This window comes from Hetaerina americana, unplaced genomic scaffold (assembly GCF_022747635.1).
Source record: "Hetaerina americana unplaced genomic scaffold, ioHetAmer1.1.p SCAF_4, whole genome shotgun sequence".
In the NCBI taxonomy this organism is placed as follows: Eukaryota; Metazoa; Arthropoda; class Insecta; order Odonata; family Calopterygidae; genus Hetaerina; species Hetaerina americana.
In genome coordinates this window covers 102,064,202-102,087,360 of record NW_027286985.1, presented here as the reverse complement: position 1 = coordinate 102,087,360, position 23,159 = coordinate 102,064,202, and positions in this window count along the sequence as shown.

The window sequence follows — 23,159 nt, the reverse complement described above, 5'->3', positions numbered from 1 at the left end:
ATTGCATGGTGGCACGTAGACCTGAAGAGTGCCCAACTTCGTTGTTTCAGCTTTTGTTTCTCTCATAATATTCTATCACTCGCCTGTTATATGCTCAATACGCTTTTTCCTACCATTTGGTTCATTATTATTGCTACCCCTCCCTGGATGTCGATTCCGCTTTGCAAGGATTTCGTGATATGACGATGGCAAGAGTCTCTCTTGCTGCTGGGCAATACACATGCCCTTCTTCAATAGCATTTTTAGCGTGACACCATCGCTCAATGGCCGCCCCACTGAGGCAAGACCTACACGTATTTATAGGCACCTTAGTATGTAAAAGGTGCAGCGCGGACTACCTTTAGACTGGCTTCTATCCTTCGGCCTATCTGGCATGGGTGACCCTACCAGGAGCAATAATCATAGCTCTCGCCAGCACAGCTCTTGGGGCCCTCGGAACGCACTGGTTCTTCCACCACGTCAAAATGGTAGTCGAGTGAGAGGGAGATGAATAAATATAACGTAGTTAATATTTTAGTGTGGTAAACTTTTATTTGGATTGAGAATTACACATTTGGTCAATGAAAGGAATTCATTGGTGCTCGAAAGTTTAGGTTACTCGGTCTTAACTTCCAAGTTACCAATAATTTCCAAATTATTATATATTTCGATACAAGTCTACCTATTGTCCACTTGGTTGCGGACTCCTTTCAGTGGAAGGGCAAATGTATATGTAAATTCTGATGCATATTAATAAGCATAGTTACGTAAATTTACGTCAAGTTTTGAACCAACTGATACCTAGCTGCTCAAGAATTCCTTTTAAAATCCGCTTCTACGCCGAAAATCTTAAAACTAAGGGAATTTTGAATGAGTCCACTCCTTACGTAGGCGTTGTCTAGATTCCCTACTTACCCGGAGCTATTTTATACTCCGATCGTTAGCAGCCTATATTATACCTACTCATACTTATGCTGAAACTGTTGAAGCCGTAATCACCAATTCACTGAAATATTCAACGAAGCTTTCTCGGCGATGGACGGTTAACGCCATGAATGTCCTTCTTGTTGCATATCGTCCATTTTCGGGACTAAAGATATCGACTGTAAAACCGTCTTCGGTAAGGTGGAAGACCACTGTGGCATACCTAAATCCAAGGCATCACTCATTGAAGAAGCCGCCTTTATTAACTTATATATGTGAAATATTTAGCGTCCAAATTTCACCGATGCATCTGAATTAATGTTGAGGGTGACTATTTACTCTAGGGAATAACTAGCTCTCCATGTGATTAATGTGGTTTTATTGTTCAAAATTATGCCTTTCACTTGTCGTAATACATAACTACTCGTTACACCGCCCGGCAACCTACTAATGCCTACATTTCTCCTCGTCGACCCAGGAAAAGTACATAACTTTAGAAACTGAATTCCAAAATTTTATCATAGGTTAATGAAAGGTTTAATGCGTTCCAAAGTTGATAAAAAGTGAAAAGTGACCTGGGCCATGGCGCATTTAGTTTTGCTTCCTATTTTTCAAAATAAGTTTTATCTATTCAAACACCAACATGGGTTTAGAACGGGATACTCGTGTGAAACACAGCTTTTGGGATTAATTCAATACATTGGCGACGCAATAGACGAAGGAAAGGAAGTGGATGCAGTAATTGTTGATTTTTCGGCAGCTTTTGACCGAGTGCCTCACGATAAATTATTGTTAAAGTTGGATTCGTTACCATTGGACTTGGGGGTAAAATAATGGATAAAAAATTTTCCCAGAGGCAGAAATCAAAAAGTAAAATTAGGGGATACATTTTCAAATGAGGCGGGCGTATTAGCAGGAGTTCCACAAGGCAGTGTTCTAGGGCCATTACTCTTCCTAATTTACGTAAACGATCTACCAAACAATTTACATTCCCAAATAAGACTCTTTGCTGATGACTGCATTATATACAGACGGATAGAGCATGTAAATGACCACGTAATATTACAAAGTGACATCGATCGCCTTGGTGACTGGGTTACAAATAATAATATGGACATTAATATAAGTAAAAGTAAGCATATAACATTTTCAAATAAAAAGAATGCAGAAAAGGAAATTTACCCCTCTTTGGAGAAAGAATCCCATGTACTAGTCAATGCAAATATTTAGGCATTTATTTAACTAGGGATCTTGGGTGGGGAGTCCAAGTAGATAATTTGACACGAAAGGCATTTAAGGTATTTCATTGGGTGATAAGAAATTTAAAAGGAAGTAGCGTAGCCACAAAAGAAAAAGCATATAAGGCACTGGTTATCCCTATTCTAGAACACTCCTCCATAGTATGGGATCCATATGAGGTGGGACATATGAAAAAGATAGAAAAAGTTCAAAGAAAGGTAGCAAGATATGTACTCGGAAGGTACAAAAGAACAGATAGTATCACAGAAATGTTAGATGTACTGAAATTGGAGAGTTTGAAAAATAGAAGAAAAAGGAGTAGGTTAGACACGATGTATAGAATTGTTAAAAAGGACGAAGCGTGGGAAGATTTATGGCAAGGGATAGAAAAGCCTAACTTTAAACGAAAAAACGACCATAGCCTCAAAATAAAAATAAGGACTCAAAAAACAAATAAGAAAAAATACTCTTTGTTAAATAGAACTATAATTGATTGGAACCAGCTGCCTAGAGGTATGTTTGAGCCCTTTCCATCCAATTTTAGAAGTTTTAAGTTGAAATGTAAAGCAGCCACTGGGTAAAAAACTTCATTGTAGTTATGAAAATATTGTTTGTATGTGATGTGGACGGCATTTTGTATGTGTTGTGGAAGTTTGTTTGTATGTGATGTGGAAGTGTGATTGTATGTAAAAATATTTTGTCTCTTATCTGTTTTTATGTGTTCGTATGTAATTTTCGTTGTTAGAGTTATCTTTGACCTAACCTGACCGTTGCCACCAGGAAACTCGCCTAATTGCAACGTAATTGTGTAAATAAAATAAATAATATATTATATTGAAATTAATCCAATAATGTTGTTTAATTGGAAAACATTAAATATAGAATAGCTATTCTTAATATAAGGTAATAATGGTGTAATTTTGCAGGGAAATAAATGCACAATGAAAATTAAAATTAGCAACGGGCTTTTAATAAATCGAATAATTGCAAATAGAGAAAAAATGCCCCCCTTGTAGTCTCCCCGTTTCCATCTACCATCTTCAATTCATTTTTTCAATATTTATTAACTTTTAACTTGTTACGTGTTAATACAAAAGGATTGGCTTTACGTCAGTATTTATTAAAAAGTATTTGTTCTGTTTTTGGTGAACTTTGATTATATAGGTAAATAAATATTGATGCAAAGAACAATTACGAAGGTAATCCCTGAAGTACCCGACCCAACGAAAACACAAATATTTTGGAAAAACTTTTTTTTCAACATAATCTCCTTTCAGCTCTGTAGACATTTCCCAGCGATGCTCAAAAAGTTCGATACCCTTTTTATAATAAAAACAGTCTTGATCCCCAAAATAGCCGTTAACTTCCGACATCACTTCTTCATCGCCGAAAAATATTTGACCACAGAGCCGTTTTTTCAAGTTTGCTAACAGAACTTAGTGGATTATCTTCACCATTTCTGGAGTGGTCGCCTCATTTGGTCGACCAATGCGATGCTCGTCTTGACAGTTCGTTCAAGGGCATTATTAACCTCTAAAATCATCCCTTCCATCCAACATTTATTTATTTATTCATTAAATGCTATTAATTAGATCATTACTGAATGATATCTTGTTTTCCAATTTCCTATCGATAAGATGTACATTAAAGTCATTGTTTCATGTCTATTACTCTTAATTCTAAAATTTAAGAAATTGAAATATTCAAGTTCACTATTATAACTAAAAACAATAAACAGTGGCGCTGTGTAATAAAAGGTGCAAATAAGTCAATTTCTTCAGTTTCAGGCGAAATATTAATTAAAAGTTATTATCAAACGATAGTGGATAGGTTTAGGGAGTATTTAGATAGGCAATAACTAACCACCCTCATATTTCTTTCCCTGGACTAATAAGTTTCAACCTGGTAACACACACTACGATGAACTCTTCTTCAATGCCACTTACAGCGTACTTACCTGAATTCCGTCCAACGTAGAATCAATTCACAGTCAAATAGTTACAACATAATATCATATCATAGAGAAATTAGTTTCACTAGCTTTTATCTATGTGTCAATGTTACTAAAGTTTTATCCTAAAACATGGCCAAGGCAATTTGAATACGCGTTAATGGGCGCATTTAAATCCGTTTCGTTTAATTACAATATTCATAAAATAAACTTGATTTCGACTGCCTTGGCATTCAAGCCTTGGAAATTAGGTATGAATGGGAAAATTCCCCCCCCCCGCGGCTTAATGCAATGTTTATATTTACTGGAAGATTCTAAAATATAATATAAACGGTTCGAGTACCTATTGACGTCATCATCGTGTCAAGGGGTCATTAGTTTGAGGATTAGTTTCTAGAGATCCTCTATTGTGATAATCAATTCGTTCCTTCATGCTTCCTTGCCGCGATGTCTTAGATCATTTGTATTTAGGTTTTAGCTCTTGGCCTTCGTGTGTTATTCTAACATCAAAGGTTCCTTAACATATGATTCTCAGTAAACCAACTGTCTACTTATAGAAATAGACTACTTATAATATATTACGTCGGGAAATTACCCGAGGGATGGATTCAGGGGGGGTTATGATAGTAGGTGGTCGTTTGAAACGGGCCAGAGTTGGCATAGTGAAGTTTGCAATTTACGGCTATTGGTGGCTAGGGCCGTGCATCTCTGATTTAATCAATTTCAGCATAAAATGTTGCACATTCGAGCTCTTCTCAATATTTTAATAAAGTATCGAATATAAGGCAATACGGAAAACATTCACCAGCGCCGAGCGACTTCGAAGGCGCGTGACCCGTTTACAGCAACACAGCGCACATGACGTCGTGTCAGTTGGTGTGTGTGTCGAGTTCGTATCGAGACTGGGGAAAAGTGGGCGTGCAGTCGAGCGAATCCAAGTTTCCACACGGGAGAGAGAGGCACTCTTGAAGCACTCGGAGGAGGCAAGAGGGCCTCTCGATCGAACACTGAAGGACGAGGGACTGAGAGTGAGTGTGCGTTGGATGGGCGTCGGGAATGGAAGGCGATTGAGGGACTGGCAACCAGCGGGGAAAAAGAAGATCAGGCAAATGTCCCTTAAGGGGTGGCGAGCTCCGGGGGAGGAGGTATGGGGAAGGTGCTCTCGTTTGCTCTTAATTAACTCTTCGCGAGAGCGGAAGCGAATCCTTGGGAGTACGCAGCGGGAGTGGCAGGGAGTCCCCTGATGAGGGTACGCGGTGAAAGTTGGCCAGAGACGACATTGGCAAGAGAGGACACATAAAGATTGAGTGACATGCACCACTGATGAAAGAGAGCCAAGTAATACTGTAGAAGCAGCAGCCGATGGGTGCACCATATAGAAGACTCTCCTTCTGACGACGGTCACCAGTCTAGTGGCGTCCACCAGAAGGCTGGCACTTATATTATCGGGCCGATATAAGATACCAAAATTAGATCATTCCCTTAATTAGTTTTTCTTAAAAAGAAGACTTTATGGTAATAGTCACAGAGTAAAACCGCGATATTATGGTTGTGATCACGTATCGGAATCGATTGCAGCACCATTTCATGCTCCTTAGCGCTAGTTTTGCTGGAAAGAACAAAAATCAATCCACTATAATTGAATCCACTATAGAGAAATGACACTCCAAAAACCAACAATTATCAAGTGACCATCGGCAAAAACTCCCGCCGAAATGCATTCCTGTATCAAAAACACTTTAAAAACGCTTTCCTGTATCAAGTCACGATAAATGACTCTGATTTCACACAATACTTAAGCCTCCATCACGTTTTACTAAAGTAATCATGCGTTTTTTCCTCGTAAGCACGAATATTTTGCATGAACAGCCGTCATAGGTATTTATTTATTAATATATACCCAGGAAGCCAACGTAAGGGTGTGTGGCAGGGGTTGAATACACACCAGAATAATTTTACTCGAAAATGACCCTACCGCGATTGAACAAAGTTATTATGATGATCTCTCCTACCGTAGTACGTATGAGGGTAATAATACATTTTCAACATCACTGCTAAAGAGACGTCTATCCAATTTATGCAAGAGCTTCAATATGTAATTTAACTTTCGCTCCGTGAGTGATTCCCAGCATAGCTGCTATAATATTTTGGATGCGCTAATAATTTATTATGACAACATTTCAAAAATCTAGCTCCTCCACGCTGCACGCGATCCAAGTGGGCAATTAATCCAACTTCGTGAGAATCACATACACTCGCAGCATCTTCTAAGTGAGGCCTAATCAACGGCATATCACATTTCTCTTTGACCTTTTCATCGCATTTACCAAGTAGTCTTCAAATAAAATCTAAATTTTTGTTTGTTTTCCCACATATTCCCCGTATATGTTTCACCCAGGAGAGTTCGTGAGTGAGGATAACGCCTAGGTATTTAATTGAGGCAACTCAATCCATTTCGGTGTTCCCAATGCAGCAGGTATTCTGGCGGGAATTGCTCTTTTTCCAAAAATTCATGACCAGACAATTTTTTAAGTTTAATTCAAATTGCCAAGGGTCCCACCAGCGTTGTATAACATTAAGGTCATCTGACAAAGCTGCTGTGTCCTCAGGAACACGTAAATCACGGTAAACCACTGCATCGTTGGCAAATCAACGTATCTTACTAGTGACTCCAGAGCCAATGTCGTTAATGTAAAGTAGGAATAAAAGAGGCCCGATGACACTTCCCTGGGGAGCATCTGAAATAACATAAACTGAATTTGAGCTAACTGCACCTATATCACTACTCTTTGTTTTTCTTTGCCTTTGAACCCGACTATTCAAAAAGTCTTTAATCCAACCCCTGATATTTTTATCTATGCTATATGCTTCTAGGCATGCGAGTAGCTTACTATGAGGTACTTTGTCGAAGGTATTCTTAAAATCTAGAAAAATGGCGTCCACTGGAACATTGCTCTTTCCCGAAATAAGAATATTGTGAACAAAAAGAGAAAGTTGTGTCTCGCAAGATCTACCTTTTCGGAAACCGTGCTGATTTTTCATTAATATTAACTTCTGATTATCGAGGTGTCTCACGTACGAACTAGCAACTATACATAGTATATGCTCCATAACCTTGCACGAAATGGATGTGAGGGAAATAGATTTGTAATTACTCGGTTCCTCTTTTTATCTATTTTTAAATATTAGTGTTACGTTAGCCGTAGTCCAATCTCTGGGAACCTTGTGATCTACCGGCGACTTGTTAAATATTATTTCTAGAAACCGCGCAATTTCCGAAGCTAGATCCTTAAATATACGAGCGGGTATTTCATCGGGCCCAGAGGATTTATGAGGCTTAATATTTTTCAGCAAACGTTCAATTCCATTATATGAGATTTCAATTTTGGGCATCGGTTGACTGGCACGATTTGGTAAGCTATCAATGGTATTCGGTGAGATATTAGTGAACAAGTTTTGAAAGAAGGAATTTAATTAGTTAGCCTTTTCCAAACTGCAGGTTACTCTTTCGCCTTTATCATTTTTGGGTGAATTGACAATTGCGTGACTTACTTACCTGAACTCCTCTGACGTATGACCAAAATGCTTTCGGATTTTCTTTCAAAATTTCCGCCAGCCTTTTCCTTTTGAAATCCATTTACGTTTTCCGAAAATCAACCTTGGCATTCGCCCTAGATATCTTATGATCATAAGTGATCTCATTCTTTTTGTCGCTAGAGATATCATCCCTAATATTTTTCATCTTGGCGTGACATAGCTATTGATGTGGCAATGCTTTTCTAACATCCGCGTTTTACCATCTAGATTCCGTGTTATCTTTTATAAATTTACTGGGAATGAACTTGTTGACTACTGAGCGTGTGATCTCAAGGAATTGATTCCACGTATCCTCAGTATTTCGGTGATTTCTATCTTTAAAACCAGCAAATTGATTCTGTATTACACACTTTAGGCCATTGTTTTTCCCTTCTTTAAACCAATAAATTTTCCTTTTAGGCTTCTTATTTCGGACCCCATGAAGCAAAAACTGAGCATTTACTGCCCTAGGGTCACTAATTCTTATATAGTTTCCTTAAGAATTTTTCAGGAGTATTCGTTGCTAGCTAATCAAGAATGTTATCACCCTAGTTGGTGAAGTGACAAGCTGGTTCAATGAGTTCGACATCAAAGAATTCAAAGTGATTCGCAGATGTCTTTGTCTTTTCCGCCTGTCTTCAAACTGTATGTGCTCCATTCAATAGATGGGACATTGAAATCTCCTCCGGTTATAACGTCGCGATCATTGCATTGGGATAAAAAAACTTCTATATACCGATCCTATTCTTGCATTGAATTGTATCTGTGGATAGGTGGCCTGTAAAATGCGCAAAAATAAATTATTTTAGATTGAAGACTTTTAATTGAGCACCAAACGCTTCCCAAACCACTTCCCAGAATCACCTCAGCCCTGCTGAAGCAAAAATTTTAACTGCAATGAAAACATCACCCCCGATTCAATTTGTTCTGTCATTTCTGGAAATTAAAAACATTTTGGGAAAACTTACCCACCAACGATATTAGGGGATAACCAGCTTTCTGTCCCAATAATAATATCTACGCCTGTGCTTTGAATTAGGTGATAATATTCTGTGACTTAGTTTTTTTAAACTTCGGCAATTTACTTTCAATAGAATTAATGTTCCCTGACAAAACGGTTTTTGGAATTTTTCGCAAGGATCATCTTCTCATTTACAAATAATCCTGTATAAAATTTTCCCTCCGGTGTTATCTGATTGGCGTTAAATGAACCATTGCTAGCCCTGAACCTCATTTCATAAAGCCACATAAGTTGGTAAAGAAGACTTAAGATAGCCATTAATTGACCTACCTGCTGACGTGCACTCTGATCTAAAAAGCTAAATGGTAGTTATCTTCAACACAATGTACATTATGGGCCAGAAGAAAGCGATCAAGACGATAACTACTTGAAATAACATCAGGCGTTAAAGTGCATTTTGAATCACAAAATATGTGACGCTATCTCATAGAAAGGACCCCAAAAAGTTAATTTGGAATAAACAAGGGTGTATCACTTATTGCCAAATTCGCCGTTGTAGTTGACAAGGAACCAAGGGAAAGGAATCAATGCTCGGATTTTGTGTATCCTTAGATGAACTATTCCCCAGTCCTCGATGATAGAAACTGTATTCATCAATGCCACCGACTATACTTTAAGATGGATGTGCTCAATCATTCCGTTGCATTTTCATGAACACGGTTGTCATGTACTGCAAGCCGCCGCCATCAGTGGTTGTGGAAATCGTTTCTGGGCGTTTTTAAGTCCCATGAGAATCTTATGCTAGGAGAAAAATTGACTTCCGATTTTTCTTTTGGCGAGATGAGACCGGCTGTACACAGCTTGATGCCGGCGGTATATTGAGGCATATAATTTGTGCACGTGTGGGCGATATAAACCAAAAGTGCGAGGGAAGATTGCCGGAGTAAGTTAGACCTGGAGTTTCCGCTGAATACGTGTAATAAACCACTCGATTGCAATTACACATTCAGTACGCGTATTTGCGTTGGAGGGGTTAGTGACATAAACGGGCATATTCAATTTCATGTCATAGAGAGGCCAAGTTTTGCGGTAGTCTGTGAGCCATTCGAAACTTTAAGAACTTGTATGGAAGGTACTTGGATGTTTCTTATTCTAAAAAGCGCAAGGGTCGTTGAAGGTTATACCTAATGTAAAATCCTAAGAGCATGTACTAATAGTCTTGTCATTTCCAGTTCCTATAGTTTAAAAACAGGATAACTTATTCATTGGCATAAGCATTGGAAATGTATGAAAGGCCAATGCAGTACATAGTTGTGCGAAAATTTGATTTCAGGTTGGGAAATAGTTTTCCGCAACTTAATTACGACACAGGGATTTCGAAAAAATATGATTTCAAATATTTTTGGGATTCATTAATCGTAGATAATGATTAACCATGACATATTAACGTGTGAAGGAGACCCGAGTGGTCCAAGGAATTAATATTAGTTGAAGTTTTCGATCGGTTCAATCGATACAACTAACTCTCTCAGACTATTTGTGATCATAACATTATCACTCACGATATATTGGGCTTCTCGAAAATAAAATGATACGAAATACCGTAAATAACCAATTACTCCAATGGATTAATCAACACCTCCTGCAATACATAATGGTCGATTTCAGAGTAAGATTTTGATATGAGCCTCTTTATCGCCCCTCCCTCTCTTATATCGGTGTCACAAGCCTTGACTTTGACCACATGGAAAGGAGTTAAAATAGTATGTGCCCCATGATTTACCGTAAATTATGCTCAGAGATCATTTTTTCGTTCGTTTAAACTTGTTATCTGATACCTGGCATCGCCAACATGTCGTGAGAATAAAGAATAAAATGAAGTTCCTCTACCACTCGACAAGGTTTTTCTACAAAATGTTCAGGCAGAGATAAAATGGTTAGGAGATCATCTAACAAGGAGAGAATTTCTGCTCCAAAGTGGCGATGGGTGGGGAGTGTGTTTCGAAATGGAGCCAAATGAATGTGAGCAAGGTGCCGTTCCCTTGGGATATGTCCGGCCGTGGTGCTGGCACGAAGGTATCGTAGGGCGCCATGCCGCTGCGAGAGCTACCTGTTGATGTCGGGCCCTCATTCGTCTTCTCCACCGTGGCGGACGGAATTCCCGCATTTATAGGTGCTGCACGCCCCCCTGGACGCGGTCTACGGATATCAAGCGCACTCGTTGCATTCGGCCGACTCCACCCACCGCTGCAGTGTGCGACTCCAGGGACGATCCATTTCGCGGCCACTCAACATCTGGACGAATCAGTGAGACGGAATTCAATATTGGAATTAGTAGCGGTGATAGATATGTTTGGGTGCTCTGACTATTAGGGCCATTTAGCACCATTGAAATATACAGTAATTTCAAATGAAAGATATGACTAATCAAACCTTTCGCCAATGGTCAATTTTTACATAGCCCAGATTTTTCTGTCGCTTTGACCTCACGGTGACCGTCTCCAGAGAGTTTCCTGGCCAGCGAGCTTAGGATAGAGTTAGAAAATTGAAATTCCACACTTGAGTAGATCCTTGGTCAGTTTCCACCGAAAATGATAGAATTTGTAATTATTTATTCTAAAGGAGGATTTATAGCATTGATTGGCGAAAAAATTATGTTATAATAATAACAGACTTTTTTATATTCGAGGTGACATGATTTCGTCGAAGTAACACGGGAGTGTTGGATAACAAACTTGGACAACAACAAACAAATAAGAACACATAAAAAGATCACTCGCACGTTATTTCTTGATTATTTCGACGAAATTCAGCTCCGTCTTCATCGGAAGAAATAGAAGTCATGACTGATATATATAGTATATATATATATATATATATATATATATATATATATATATATATAGTATATATATATATATATATATATATATATATATATATATATATACACACACACACACAATACTTCCTTTTAGGTGGTTTGTGCCCATAATCGTCGGGATTTGAAATCGAGTGCCCTGCTGATTAAGGACCCAAAACACTACATACGGTGTGCCGCGACTTTCCGTGTTGAGGAATACATCAAGTTTAAGTAAATGCCGACGGGCTGACTTAATTTTTGTATTGTGATACGAATACCATAGATACCAAATCTCTCGCTGTTGCTTTCGAGTAAATGACGCGGATCTGGTTTCACCGACATGTAGCGAGTGTTCCGCTCTCGAGGAGATCACGGTGACGTGGCGTGTCGGGGGAGGTACGGTGGTGGTGGCGGAGAGTGCAGTGTCGTCGCGTCGAGAGAGCGACTTCCTCCTCCCCTCACTCCCTTCCTCCCCGCCCTCGCACTCCACGGTGTCGGCTGGGTGGACCGAGGCAACCGCGATCGACACACAGGACATTGGCTGGATTCAGGTTAGCAAGGGGGGAGGAGAGAGGGGTTGAAAGAAGAGGCCACCACCCTTTGAGAGAAGCTGTATCGATCCTCATCTTTAATAATACAAAATGTACAATTCTTTTTTCACTCATTTAAATAGCCATTTCGCAAATTTAAATCCAACCGAATGAAAGAGATGGATAGATTAAGATTAAGGTATTAATGAAAATCAATAAAATTAATATCGTCGCAGATGTATTTCGATCAAACAGCAGCAGCCAGAAAATTCGAAATAAAGAAGGAAGTCATCAAGCTATGCTATTGCTGTTTAACAAAGTATAAATAATAGTTTATTTTCATCCCGACGCGATGAACGCCAATATTTTGTTTATATATATTTATATATATATCTTTCGCGTTAAGTTATCTCATTGAACTTGACGCTAAATTGGTTCTGGAAGAATTATACCCAAAATATCCCAACGCTTTGAAAGATACGAATTTCATAAGACCGGAAGAGTTTATTGTTGCAAGACCTGAAGAGCGTGATGTTCCTTCACAATCCATCCGATGTGACAATTATTAACGACGTATGCTGCCACACCCTTTTTCATGTTGTAAATATGTATTTCAGAAAACATCGAAGTAAAATAATTTGCACTTCAAACATCGGATGTTATTAATCCATAATACTGCGTTGAAACTACGCGAAAATTGGGTACCTCATGCGTCACCGTGTTTGGCCCTGAAGTTCTTTTTGCGGCTTGATAAAATGATGTGTGATCTAACCACCGCTTCCTCCATTGAATCCACCCTGACACTGGTAAACGTCGCATCACCTATCACAGTGACGTAAATAGTAATTATAATCAGACTTTGCTCTCCTCACTTGACAATTGGCGCGCTTCCACCAAGGCTATGTGAACCATGAGCATTGCTAAAATCTGCCCCGGAGAAAACCCCGGTACACCCTACTCTGGTAAATGTTATCTGCACACAGGCAAAATGTGCTTGAATATGTAATATACATTTCATCTCCTGTTATAATACGTTTCAATAATCCTGCATCGCCGTTGACTTCATTCCGTGACTCCTGAGCAACTTCCATTCGCCGCTGTTTTTGTTCAAAATTTTGCTGTCACGCGTTTCATACCCAAAACATTCGAAAATATTTCATGACATGAGCCAATTGACATGTCAACATCATCAGCGACCTCTCTAATTGTGATTTGGCGATCATTCATAACCATTTATTTCACTTTTTCCTCGTTTTCATTTGTTGTTGATAAGCTGGGGCGTCCGGGGCGTTCGTCATCTTCAACGTCTTCAAGGCGATCTTGAAAACGCTTATACCACTCGTAAACTCTTGTTTTATTCATAGCAGACTCGCCATAGACCTTTGTTAATATTTCGCACAGTTTCCCCGCTTTATTTTATTTTTTTGCAAAATTTGATACAAATTCTTTGATTTATTTATTTCAACATATGAAAATCACTGAGCTCATAAAAACACATCTAACTTTTGCAGCTGCCAATAATAATACAAACAATAACAATAAACAATGGATACAGCTGAAAATTTTATTATAGTTTAGGGACATGCATACCAACATAATACAAAATTTTGATAATCCGACTATCTCAACCCGCGAAATTCAAAAATGCCCGTTATTTTCTTAGTACACCTCTTGAATGTCGTAGAAAATAATAATATTGTTTTATGGTATCGGCTTTTAAGAAGCCATGTGAATTCTAGATTTGAAAATTCTCTTATTACTTGGTTGAAAGTTGCATTTGTGATGTGGTGTCACCAATAATTAATGTAGTTGTAGAATATATTCAATGTTAGAGATCTGGGTCTTCATCAGGAAGAAATCTTATGCAAAAATGAATAAACGGCGCTTCTATCGCGGAAATAGGAAGAGGAGAGTGTGGAAATGGAGTACAATTCCACTTTGGACGAAGAAAAACTCAAGAGATATGGGCTGTACCTCAGCAAGTGGACGAACTATTTCTCCTCCATTTCTAACTTCTGGAAAGGCAACTAAGTCCCATAAATCTGCCGCACTTGATAAAAACTGCGCCGAAGACTTTTAAATAAACGTAAAACGGACCGATAAATCATAAATTTCCCCTTAGTGACACCACGGGAGAAGACCTCAGAAAATATATTTCGAATTTTCACTGGCAGAAAACAAAAGAGCTTTGGTTGCAATGTAAACAAATAGACAAAGAGACTTTATAATCTCGGCTAATGTATTCAAGTCGTTTACAGCGGTAGAGTTCATAACGTTTTGGAGGTTCTGCATATTACGAGGTAGGCTGAAAAGTAATGCACAGAAGCTTGTGGACCACAAGCAAAAATGATCGGGCAAAAAGTACATTAAAGTGCAATCCTTAAGTTCACAATTCGCAGAGCCTCCCCAGTTGCGCGCGAGGTGTGTGGACGAGCGTTCTCATATTGCAAGATTTTTGGCGCCAGGCTACCTTAAACACGACAAACTCGACCAATACGGTTTGCGATACGCTTGCGATAAGTAATTCGCTGGTCATTTTGAATCAAATCTTTGACGAGTTTTCAATGTTTATCGTCTGTGGCAGTGATCGGACGTCCGCTGCGTGTTTCGACAACAACTGTGACTTTACCAGGCTCGCAACCACGAAATTTTACTACCCATCGATTAACAGTAGATCTATCACCAGCCTTGTCACCATAAACAGTCTATAGACGACGATGAACCTCAGTTGGAGTCACTTTTTCAGCAGATAAAACTTCGATAACAGCACGCTGTTTAACTCGCGTTGACGTAGCACTAGAACATATCTCCATACTTCCGCTTCTCAAACTACCCTGGATGAATGTAACGACCTCAAATCTGCACATGAGTGTTGAGGAGGAATGTTATTTTCACATGCCACCAGGAGTGCTTCTGAAGGTCATTTTTTGTTTGTGGTCTCCAAGCATGTGTGCATTAGTTTTCAGCCTACCCACGCATTATGGAAGCATGCCCGTGGAACTGAATCTCGGGTTTTTGAAGCACCGAATCGAAATACCCGGATTTATTTTATGACTTTATGATGACAACACTGGCTCCCCCAATTATGATGCAGGTGAGTCGAAATGTGTTGAATGCGCCGTATGGATATTGATGGAAGGATAATTGGGTAATGTAATACCTCTTTTCATTGATAACATTTACGACAGTGTCAACGTGACCCACTCGGACTCACTTGAGCAAAGTTCTCACTGTGTTGAAACTTTTGCAGACAACAGGAGGGAAATCCAAATCATGCAAAAAAAGCCACCGTGGAGTGAGGTTTTGGGCGTATTTAGTTTCGATGGATTCTGCGTGATGAAATAGAGGTCCATGATTAGAGTTGGGGAGCAGCATGCACGATATCCGTTGTCGGTGAGAAGGTGGCGTCACTACCAAAGCGGAATTCATTGCTTTTTACATTATGAGTCAATGAATGACGTCGATCGCTACGATAGGATTATGACATATTACCTTTTTGAGCGATTTATTCCACAAATGGTATAAGGAACTGGGAACACACTAACTTCACCAAGTTTTGGCGAATCATTGTTTTCTCTACCGCAAAACAATTTACAATATTCCTCTCAATGATATTATCCTGTGCATCAAATAAACCCTCTTAATCCCCTATTTTGCTCAGAACCCCAGTCATGCATAGGAAGGAGGATTCAATTCATGAGCACGAAGAAGAGTATAGGCGTTCAACCACGCATGAGAAGTTGGCTAAGCAGAATAAGTTTACAAGTTCAACAGGCATTAACTTACAGCCTATTAATTAAATGACTCAAACATTAATTTTAGACAGATACACACGTAACTAATTACTGTGTAACAAATTTTACTGTGGTCGATACATTCACATGACTATTCCTCAGAATTTAAAATATTATCTCGCTCGCTAAACAGGACTGAATTTCACCCCAAAAAGAATTAAATGTAATTTTGGGTGCCCATATTTTATGCATTGCATTTTCCATTGCCTGAACCATTTAAGCAGGGTGACAAAAACTCACTGAACAAGTGCCGAAATACCATCGTCATTGTGAAATGCCAATGAGGCCAACTTCCTTATGTTGCCCATTTCATTACCCACTTGTGAAACCCGATAAACCCGATAAACGATACCAGAAATCAAGCGTATTATGAAAAGTTAATTTATGTGATGGCTTCCTCTGCAAAGCTAGGACGAAGGCAACAGTAATCAGAATCAGTCCCTTGCAATTTAAATCCTGATTGTAATTTGAAAAGTTGACTAACACAATTAGTATTTCTATTAGTTATTTGTATCACCTATAACGGTCATGTATCTTCCATAGAGTCTCACCTTCGTCCTGTTTCACGCTATGAATTACTCTAAACATAGAACATTTAGTATGAAGTTAAAGGATATTTTGTGGCGTACATATAAGTCGGGGTTTTGAAGTACATTAATGCGTAATGCCAAGATCTATCTAAAGCATAATCTAACGCGGTAGACTATTGATAAATAATTAATATGGTTCATAGACACAGCTGCATTACGCCATTTAATTTTTCATTTTTAATTTATTTGACTTTAGAAAACCATGCCCAGCTATTAATTGCCTCACTAGAAAATCGTTTGTGAACAAAATAGGAGAGATTGAATGAATAGTGATTGGGTGGAATCGCCAAAAAATATATGAGAGAAGAGAAAATGGTTTGGAAGGAAAGGATAGACCAAGAAAGGCCGAAGATGCTCACACGGCGATCGTTATTCTCGATGAAAATTATAAGCTTCAGGAATAGGATTGCGCCTATGGTATGGTTTAGGGATTTTCGCATGAGTGTGTGCGCTGCTGTGGGTGTAATTTTCCACGTTTTTGTTTTGCATGTGGTATTGTTCCTTTTTACGGTTGGTGACCTAACACCCCCCGCCACACGCCCTTGCGACGGCTTGCGGGGTATTATGTAGATGTAGATAAGCGACTGCGGAGGACTATCTTTGTTAAATTTTGAATTACCAATTTAAGTGTGTAAACATACATTTCTGATTGCTCAGCGATTAGTTCGTCGTCAATATTCATTTCTAGTCTCCATGATAGCCCCCTGATGCTGAAAAGAATTGTGATTTGAGAAAATTGGCCGAGCATTGCGCACCAGGTGCACTTTACATTTTGCACTTATGAATGTGAAATTTTTTCCAGCATTTTTATCGATAATTGCAATTTTTTGGCATTAAAGTTTAAAAAATCGAAGTTTTAGCCAATGTCTTTATTTCCATAGTTAAGTAGCACAAAATTTAATGCATAATACACGTGAACAATGCTTGCGTTAAAAAACCGTTTATTAAGTTGGAGCTTGTTAATAGAGTTCTTATGTTTTGTGTGAAGCTACAACTTTTTTCGCTCTTTAGTTTTTATTAAATTTTTAACATCTCCACGCTGCAGGTTGATGGCCTACTGGGTATAAAAATGTCTTAACTTTTCGAATATGATTTTTAGTTATGATTGAAGTAATGGGAGGCAATGTAGAAGGAATTCACTTCCAATCATGATTATTCAATTATTTCTTGGTTTAGAATATGTTTTTATTTGAAAAAATACATGACACACTCAATTCAAGAAGTATAACAATGCATATTATGGCTTGTGGAATGAACGAAAATAGTTCTTGCATAGATCCTCATTGCACTTTTTTACATATTATATTATTATTTCACTTTTTATGGCACTACAAATCACACAGCTCAGGTAAGGTAGCATTTTTCTCGGCATTAGAAAACCAGCATTTATCAATTGAATCGTGTTTTTTTTGTCGTTGAGGCATCAGTGTAGTGTCTTCTCTTCTTCGCCTAGCCTTTAATTGGTATTCGTTTTGAACTTTTTCTTCGAGCGAAAGTTTTCAAATAGTTCATTGGTCACCGCCGACCTACATTCTAGTTGGTCGAATGCTTATGGAATTCGCCAAATAATTCCAAAATACGTCAAAATGAAAGGCTTTAATTCTAATTTTCGGACTGAATCAAAAGAGAGAGGTAATTTATTTCACCTTATCGGTATCCAATATAGAGTGACTGCGGCTAGATATCCACTTATGCAATAGAGGCGATCCCTGAATGATTGAAGTCGTGCAAATATTAATAATTTTGAGTAAAAAAATGGATATGATTTACTAATGTTCGTTTAACATGACATCATTAAAACCATAACATGACTGCGGCGCACTCACACGGCCTCCGTCGCTACAGTGCGTTCTGAATTGAGAAAATAGTCACTGAAATACGAAAAGTTTCAAAGAAACTGCGGGTGGACGTCGTGATAGTAACTTTCAACGGATTCGTCTGCTAATGTGCATTTCAATGCCGCAATTTCAAAATGCACAAACCATTTTGGAACCCGGACCCGTCAACGCATGGCCGAGTGCTTTAGCCAGTTAGGCTATCGAGGCGTCCTCTTGCGCGTATTACAAAATGTAGGGGGGTTTAGGAAAGGAACAAGATTATTGACGAGCAAGATGTTCCTTTAAAGCCTCCAAAATTACGGCGTGTAAAAGGACGACGCCTCGGTGGCTGAACTGGCTAAAGCAACCGGCCGGATATCAAGGGATCCGGGTTCGAAACCTGTTCAAAGCGAATGATGTTTACGTTTTGAAATTGTTACATTGAAATGCTACTCGATTTGGTTCTGTAATATGTTTGTTGAAGAAATAGCATTAAGATGAACTTGGAATGAAGGGTTTTGAGATGCCAATATGTTGAATACTGGGGAACGAAAGGAGAGATCAATAGTTCAGGGAACGGTATGAGGGCAGTGAGAGATGTGAAGAGAAATGAGGAAGAGGCAGGAAAAGTAAATGAGTACGTTATGAGCTGTTGAAAAACGTCATGAGATAGATGGATGAAGTTTATTTCATATGCAACCGTTCCAATCAATGAAGCACAATACACATGCAATAATTATGTGATTCGCATTTTTTCTGCTCTTGTAATTAAAAATAATGATGATAAAATGGCTTTCAATTGCAGGTAATCATCAAAACAAAATTAACTTCTACCGATATAAATTATCTTTTGAGTCTCTATTCAAGGTAATGTAAATAAAAAGAAAGTTTTACCACCATATTGCAAGCGTGTTAAGTTCTTTGCATTAGAAAAAATATGCATAAAAGTATAAATCAAATCAGATGATGAAGCACACGAAAGCCATATGAAAATGACAATTTATATGACACATACATGGTCTGTTCCAAAAAAAAGTGTACTAAATCAGCAGAAAACCTTATTCCAGATCAAAGTACAAAGCACTAAAAGCACAAAAAGAATCATAAATTGACCAACATTAGAAAATAGCTTGCAATTTCTATTTCTAGAATCGCACTAAACTTGTAATCATAAGCACAATAACAGACCAATTATCCTCAAATTCGTTGTACATCCCGCAATAATTGGTCATTTCAAGTTATCATAAATAATTTCACGCTAACATTTCCTTCCAGCTCGACTTTTTATAGCCACCTGTTTCGGCTCACTCGTAAAATTTCCTTGCTTATTGCATGATCGTAACTTCATTAATAACTTGCTTTAAGGACGATGCCCATATAATTTAATATCAACTTGCTTGCTTAACAGCTAATTCGACAGTTGATATGCACACATGACTTCTCATTTGATTGCCTTATTGCATAATAAAACGTGCAGACTCGTAATAGATCGCAAAATTCCTCATTCGTAGATAGTTTGACTGCGTTCGAATTTCGTCAGAACTTTCCAGGAACTATCATGAAGTTTGGGTGGTCTTAAAGTTTGGCGCGGTGAGAGCAAATAAATTGATCGCGTCAAACGACCATTTATAAACTTCGGACATCTTAGCCGAGAAACTTTATTTTGGAAACCAATTTTCACTTATTCCCTAAGCAATGCGAATGTCAAATTAAAGAACCCAAGTCACGAACTTCAACTTGCAATTGCTGGCACTTGATGATGTAGTAACGTAAATATGTGTAGCACGTGATTAAGCTTTTGTGACTTTTTGTGAGTTGGCAAACGAACCGATTCAACTGCACCGTGTGGTTTATGTCTTGTTAAAAATCTGTTTCTACCCCAGCTCCTGTTCTATCAAGTAATACAAGGCATCTATCCTTCCGGTATTTGTGAAGATTCTTTTTCTAAGCCTCACAACTGAGCGGACGATATTTAAAAAGGGGAAGCTACTACGATGCAATGCTTAATGCTTGGCCATAAGGATTTTCTCGAGTATTCTCTATGGTGTCGCTCCTTCGCTTATTGAAGTTCTACGATGGTTTTTATAATCTATGCGCTTCTCCCAGATAGTATTTTTTATGATAATTACCTTCAGTTGATTTTACTATAATTATATTACACTAGTTTTTATATTTATAAAAAACCATGTCTCGATTAATGTTTTCCCAAAAAGACGGATGTAAAAAACGATGAACTTTGAAAGAACACTATTCTGTGAAGGGACTATGAAAAGCTGAATGTCTACCCTTTATCAATAAAAGAAAATTTTGGCTAAGATTTGAGGTGAATATTATTAGTTTATAAATATTTGCTCTAATTATTTTTTGTATATTTTACTACGCGGTGATATAATAAGCAGAAATGAATGTTCTGCTATATGAATGACTAAGTTGTTATCACTTCTCCAGATAGACTTCGTTTTACGCTATATTCAAGAGGGAAAAATACTGGTTGAGCGGGAGGTAGTCAGGAATGGAGGAGGGACACGTCGGCCTTGTCGTGAAGGGGCGGAGGCAGGGAAAATCATAAATGGTGCTGTGGCGAAGGGCACTCGTTTGTGATGCCTCTTCTACGCACGAGGGACGACTGTCAACTGAGGCAAGCGCTGAAATGTCTTTGCACAATTTAAACTTTTTCATGTATTCCAAATTGAGGGTTTTGGCAAAGTTTTCCTGTCATAATCACATCGTACTAGCAAACATATCAGTCGATCAGTTTTAGTTTTTAACTTCTTACTGCCTAAAATGCGAGAAAATAAGTTCTTAACTTATTACCTCACATTGTACTTATTTCGGGACTTCGATCGTTGAAAATCAGGCTGCGTCTATATTTGCCCATTTTGGATTCCAATTTCTGGGCACTTTGTCATCAGATGGGAATTTCATCAAAAGCTTTTATCGATTTGCCATTTAAATGATAAAAAAATATTTCAATTTCTACTCACTAAGGGGCATGGTAGTGGTGACGCCTCAGGGCACCCTCAGCTTTAACTAAACTGAGATTTTGCGGGTACATGCACACACACACACACGCACATATATCCTTGTAAAACGCAGGTGATAAGGGGGAAGGAGCTAAACCTCTCTCTACCTGAGCCATGAATTTTAAACTCCAGCTTCTTGCTCTAACCTTTCAAATCCTCGAGTTGAATTCTATGTTATAATGAGCAGGTTTCACGGATTATAAATGGCTAAAGAAGTTATTCTGAAAGTAAAAAAATATTAAAATAATGAACCTACGGTTGATGAAGATTTTATTTTTAATTTAAAGTATATCTAGCTTCATATATTTAATCAAGAAATATAAAAATTATATATTTACTATGGCCATGTAATAACGTATGAAGTATTTAAATAATATGTTGATATTATGGATTTACGGCAATTTTTAATCCGCCGGAAACATTTTGCCGCGTACTATTCTTAATATTTAAATAATTTATTCTTTTGGAAAAGTATGAAAAGTTGTTTTCTGTGGTAAATCTCCTTTTTAATGATATTGCCCAATTGGAATTATTTGCCCAACCATTACGTTTGTTCCTTGAAATAATTTATCAAAAAAACTGAAGAATCTTCTGTAACTCTCTGATGTGTTTGGGTGGGCCAATAGTCCTTGGAGATATCATTTGGAATGTTTGAAACTTCAACAGTTCTATTTTTGATATTAGAGATTGAAGTTGAGCTGAGGTCACAACTCGTGAAGAGTGTCCCGTTTGAGTTGAGCACATATTGAAACTAACGTCTTCTTCGGACTTCATTTTGAGTGTCTCCATCGCAGCAAGGTGTGCAGGAAGTAAGACGTCTGAATTGTGAGGGAGCGCTTTGGAAATACACTTTGAAGTCTATTTTCAGGGAATCATACAAAGAATACCATTAACGACATAATAATTAGAGTAAATGTTCCAAGTGTCATTGCATCGACACGACCTTCCCCGCACAGAAGAAGGGCGTAGCCGGAGATTCGCGGAGTCTCCCGAACGCGGGGTCGAGAATGGGACCGCCTAGTCGACCCCCCTCTGAACCTTCCGGGCGCCCCTTCGCCCCCCCCCCCTCACCGCATATCCGGAGGGAGAGAGAGAAGGAAGGAAAGAGAGAGGGAGAAAGTGAGGAAAACGCGGGAGAAGGGAGTTTAGTGCCGGCGTGGACTCCGCGTTGACCGGATGCGACGAAGAGGCGAAAGCGATCATTGAAGGGCATCCTGTCACGGTGGACGCCGTTCGATACTCTTCTCTACAGCGACAAAAGGGTTGAGTGAAGCCTCCGGAGGCGTGGGTTCGTGGATTGCTGCGAGCCACGGTGCTGAGTGGCGCCCTTGAGCGCTGGGCTGAGACGGCAATTTGGATGGAGAGTGGGACGCAGAGTGCGTGCGTGTGTTTCTGCTTACTAATTTGATTTATCGCGCCCGTTGACGATTAAATAGGCTGTTCAACCAATCGCTCGGCCAACCGCTCTGACCTGCCCCATTCGGACACTCGCGATTGGTTTTACGACCTTGACGGTATTTGATTTAGTTAATTTTTAAACGCCCAAATTCTTTTGACGTGTCCTCTCACACCCACCTGACGATATGGAGCAATGAGAATGTCAGAGGTGTCCTTTGACCAGTCGAAGAATGGTGCTCGATGCATTTGACTTGCTTGATCTCTCCTTGACTCCAGAGAGTTATAAAACAATGCTAAAATAGTCGGAGATTGAAAAGTTGGGGTGGACTTCTTTTGCTAAAAACACAAACGGTTTGCTGCAGCTTAAGCGTATACTAAGCTTGAGACTAGACATAGAATATTTTTACCGCTGTAATGGGTGATGGGAAGGCGTGGTAGCCTGGGAGCATTCATCTACGTACCTGAGCGTTCTGGATTCAAATCTTGGTGACGCCTGTAGCCAGAAAGTAAATCC